Source organism: Arachis stenosperma, chromosome 2 (assembly GCF_014773155.1).
Source record: "Arachis stenosperma cultivar V10309 chromosome 2, arast.V10309.gnm1.PFL2, whole genome shotgun sequence".
Classification (NCBI taxonomy): Eukaryota; Viridiplantae; Streptophyta; class Magnoliopsida; order Fabales; family Fabaceae; genus Arachis; species Arachis stenosperma.
The window spans coordinates 48,180,460-48,185,621 of NC_080378.1; the positions used below are offsets into that span (position 1 = coordinate 48,180,460).

Consider the following 5,162-nt stretch of genomic DNA (forward strand, 5'->3'; position numbering starts at 1 on the left):
GTGGGCAGGGCAGTGATGCTCTTCATGGTTTGGCCCATTATGTTGCTCTCCTGGAGGGCAGTGTGCCCTTGTGGAGGGCAATGTTTGCCTCCTCCTTCTATGCGCCACACTTCTTATCTCTTGGGCCACGTTTTCTTAAGCCACGCTTCCTCTTTTCTTCTTTTCTTCACCTTTAAATAATCAAAACAACCACTCAAAGTATCACTAAATTCACAAGGCTTATAAATCAATTAAAAATCAATTAAATTTAGCTTAAACCTCAAGAGTTAGCATCAATTTAATGGTGGTAGTTTGATTTAAAGAAGTTATGCATTTTCATTCCAAATCACTTACTTAAGATGCAATAAAGTGCATAAAGACTAATAAAACAAGTGAAATTAGCTTGAAAAATGGGTATATGATTACCTGTCATCAGGGGGTTCAACACCAAACTTAGAAGTTGGTTGTGGCCTCCCAACACCAAACTTAGAGTTTGACTGTGGTGGCTCTGTTTGACTCTGTTTTGAGAGAAGCTCTTCATGCTTCCTCTCCATGGTAACAAAGGAATATCCTTGAGCCTTAAACACAAAGGATTCTTCATTCACTTGAATGATCAATTCTCCTCTGTCCACATCAATCACAGCCTTTGCTGTGGCTAGGAAGGGTCTGTCAAGGATGATGGATTCATCCATGCACTTCCCAGTCTCTAGGACTATGAAATCAGTAGGGATGTAATGGTCTTCAATCTTTACCAGAACATCCTCTACAAGTCCATAAGCTTGTTTTCTTGAATTGTCTGCCATCTCTAGTGAGATTCTTGCAGCTTGTACCTCAAAGATCCCTAGCTTCTCCATTACAGAGAGAGGCATGAGGTTTATACTTGACCCTAAGTCACACAGAGCCTTCTTAAAGGTCATGGTGCCTATGGTACAAGGTATTGAGAACTTCCCAGGGTCCTGTCTCTTTTGAGGTAATTTCTGCCTAGACAAGTCATCCAGTTCTTGGGTGAGCAAAGGGGGTTCATCCTCCCAAGTCTCATTACCAAATAACTTGTCATTTAGCATCATGATTGCTCCAACGTATTTAGCAACTTGCTCTTCAGTGACATATTCATCCTCTTCAGAGGAAGAATACTCATCAAAGCTCATGAATGGCAGAAGTAAATCCAATGGAATCTCTATGGTCTCAGTATGAGCCTCAGATTCCCATGGTTCCTCATTAGGGAACTCGTTTGAGGCCAGTGGACATCTATTGAGGTCTTCCTCAGTGGCGTTCACTGCCTCTTCCTCCTCTCCAAATTCGGCCATGTTGATGGCCTTGCACTCTCCTTTTGGATTCTCTTCTGTATTGCTTGGAAGAGTACTAGGAAAGAGTTCAGTAATTTTCTTGCTCAGTTGTCCCACTTGTGCCTCCAAATTCCTAATAGAGGACCTTGTTTCAGTCATGAAACTTTGAGTGGTTTTGATTAGATTAGAGACCATGGTTGCTAAGTCAGAGTGGCTCTGCTTAGAATTCTCCGTCTGTTGTTGAGAAGATGATGGAAAAGGCTTGCCATTGCTAAACCTGTTTCTTCCACCATTATTGTTGTTGAAACCTTGTTGAGGTCTCTGTTGATCCTTCCATGAGAGATTTGGATGATTTCACCATGAAAGATTATAGGTGTTTCCATAGGGTTCTCCTATGTAATTCACCTCTTCTATTGAAGGGTTCTCAGTATCATAAGCTTCTTCTTCAGATGAAGCATCCTTAGTACTGCCTGGTGCAGCTTGCATTCCATACAGACTTTGAGAAATCATATTGACTTGCTGAGTCAATATTTTGTTTTGAGCCAATATGGCATTCAGAGTATCAATCTCAAGAACTCCTTTCTTCTGATTCGTCCCATTGTTCATAGGATTCCTTTCAGAAGTGTACATGAATTGGTTATTTGCAACCATTTCAATGAGTTCTTGAGCTTCTGCAGGCGTCTTCTTCAGATGAAGAGATCCTCCAGCAGAGCTATCCAATGACATCTTGGACAGTTCAGACAGACCATCATAGAATATACCTATGATGCTCCATTCAGAAAGCATGTCAGAAGGACACTTTCTGATCAATTGTTTGTATCTTTCCCAAGCTTCATAGAGGGATTCACCTTCCTTCTGTCTGAAGGTTTGGACTTCCACTCTAAGCTTACTCAATTTTTGAGGTGGAAAGAACTTTGCCAAGAAGGCATTGACTAGCTTTTTCCAAGAGTTCAGGCTTTCTTTAGGTTGTGAGTCCAACCATATCCTAGCTCTGTCTCTTACAGCAAAAGGGAATAGCATAAGCCTGTAGACCTCAGGGTCAACCCCATTAGTCTTGACAGTGTCACAGATTTGCAAGAATTCAGCTAAAAACTGATGAGGATCTTCCAATAGAAGTCCATGGAACTTGCAATTCTGTTGCAATAGAGAAACTAATTGAGGCTTAAGCTCAAAGTTGTTTGCTCCAATGGCAGGGATAGAGATGCTTCTCCCATAGAAGTTGGGAGTAGGTGCAGTAAAGTCACCCAGCACCTTCCTTGCATTATTGGCATTGTTGTTGTTTTCGGCTGCCATGTCTTCTTCTTTGAAGATTTCTGTTAGGTCCTCTATAGAGAGTTGTGCCTTAGCTTCTCTTAGTTTTTGCTTCAAGGTCCTTTCAGGTTCAGGGTCAGCCTCAACAAGAATGCTTTTGTCTTTGCTCCTGCTCATATGAAAGAGAAGAAAACAAGAAAATATGGAATCCTCTATGTCACAGTATAGAGATTCCTTGAGGTGTCAGAGGAAAAGAAAAATAGAAGGAAGAGGTAGAAGAATTTGAACTTATCAAGAAAGATAGAGTTCAAATTGTGCATTGAGGAGGAGTGTTAGTCCATAAATAGAAGGATGTTAGAAGAGGGGAAGAAATTTTCGAAAATAAATTAAAAAGATTTTAAAAGCATTTTGAAAAAATTGATTGATGATTTTCGAAAACTAAGAATGGGAAAGAAATAAAGTGATTTTGAAAAAGAATTTGAAATTAGAAATAAAAAAGATATGATTGAAAACTATTTTGAAAAAGATGTGATCAAAAATATATGATTAAAAAGATATAGTTTTAAAAAGATATGATTGAGAATATATGATTTGAAAAACAAATTAAAAAGATTTGATTTTGAAAATTAATGACTTGGCTAACAAGAAAGATATGATTCAGACATTAAACCTTTCTCAACAGAAAAGGCAGCATACTTGAAATGTTGAATCAAATCATTAATTGTTAGCAAGTATTTTTGAAAATGGAAAGAAATTGATTTTGAAAATATATGATTGAAAAGATATGATTTGAAAAAGATTTGATTTTGAAAAATTTTGAAAACTTGAAAAAAAAATTGAATTAAAAACAAAATCTTTCCTCTTGTGCCATCCTGGCGTTAAACGCCCAGAATGGTATACATTCTGGCATTTAACGCCCAAAACTCACCCCTTTTGGGCGTTAAACGCCCAGGCAGGCACCCTGGCTGGCGTTTAAACGCCAGTTTTCCTCCTTCACTGGGTGTTTTGAACGCTTAGCATTTTCTGTGTAATTCCTTTGCTGAATGTTCTGAATCTTCAATTCTCTGTATTATTGACTTGAAAAGACACAAAGAGAAATTTTTTTTTTTTGGATTTTTAATGATGAGGAATAATCAAAATGCAACTAAAATCAAATAAACAATACATGCAAGACACCAAACTTAGAAGTTTGTATACTACTGACACTAACAAATTGAGAATGCATATGAAAAACAACAAAACAATCAAGACAAGAGAATTTAAAGATCAGAGCAAGGAAATCATCAAGAACATCTTGAAGATCAATGAAGACACATGAATGAATTCGAAAAATGCAAGAAGAACAGAAACATGCAATTGACACCAAACTTAAAATGAGACGCTAGACTCAAACAAGAAACATATATATTTTTTTGATTTTTTTATGACTTTGTAATTTTGTTTTGGGTTTTTCGAAATTTAAGTGGAAAAGAAAATAAAGATATCAAAATTCTTAATGAGAATTCCAGGAATCATACAATGTTAGTCTAAAGCTTCAGTCTAAAGAAATTAGACATGGCTAGCCAAGCTTCAGCAGGACACTACATTCAAGAGCTAAATTGATGAGAATCAATCAGCTTTGGTGATGATAAGAACATCACCTTGAAACACTAGAATTCATTCTTAAGAACTCTGAAGAAAAATACCTAATCTAAGCAACAAGATGAACCGTCAGTTGTTCAAACTCTAAAATCCCCGGCAACGGCGCCAAAAACTTGGTGTTGTTGCCGGATCAAAACTTGGCACTATTATTGCAGGGAACAAATGCGAAATTGTAGTTAGGACATTTAATTCCCCGGCAACGGCGCCAAAAACTTGGTGTATGAAATTGTGATCATTAATGGTGCCATCAACATGGTACGCTCAATTGCAATCTCAACTCTTTATCACAACTTCGCACAACTAACCAGCAAGTGGACTGGGTCGTCCAAGTAATAAACCTTACGCGAGTAAGGGTCGATCCCACGGAGATTGTTGGTATGAAGCAAGCTATGGTCATCTTGTAAATCTCAATCAGGCGAATTCAAATGGTTATGGATGATATATGAATAAAGCATAAAATAAAGATAGAGATACTTATATAATTCATTGGTGAGAATTTCAGATAAGCGTATGGAGATGCTTTGTCCCTTCCGTCTCTCTGCTTTCCTACTGTCTTCATCCAATCCTTCTTACTCCTTTCCATGGCAAGCTGTATGTTGGGCATCACCGTTGTCAGTGGCTACAGTCCCGTCCTCTCAGTGAAAATGTTCAACGCGCTCTGTCACAGCACAGCTAATCATCTGTCGGTTTTCAATCAGGTTGGAATAGAATCTAGGGATTCTTTTGCGTCTGTCACTAACGCCCAGCCTTCAGGAGTTTGAAGCTCGTCACAATAATTCAATCATTGAATCCTACTCAGAATACCACAGACAAGGTTTAGACCTTCCGGATTCTCTTGAATGCCGCCATCAATTCTAGCTTATACCACGAAGATTTTGATTAAGGAATCCAAGAGATATCCACTCAATCTAAGGTAGAACGCAGGTGGTTGTCAGGCACACATTCATAGGTGAGAATGATGATGAGTGTCACGGATCATCACATTCATCAAGTTGAAGAACAAGT

General features: G+C 38.2%; 1 non-coding gene across 1 annotated transcript; it reads left to right on the forward strand.

The window, feature by feature from the left end:
- The first annotated feature begins 2,045 nt into the window (after positions 1-2,045).
- LOC130964079 (small nucleolar RNA R71) lies at positions 2,046-2,153 on the forward strand. Its single transcript, XR_009080189.1, has one exon. It is a non-coding gene; the product is annotated as a small nucleolar RNA R71 (small nucleolar RNA).
- Positions 2,154-5,162: the final 3,009 nt, after the last annotated feature.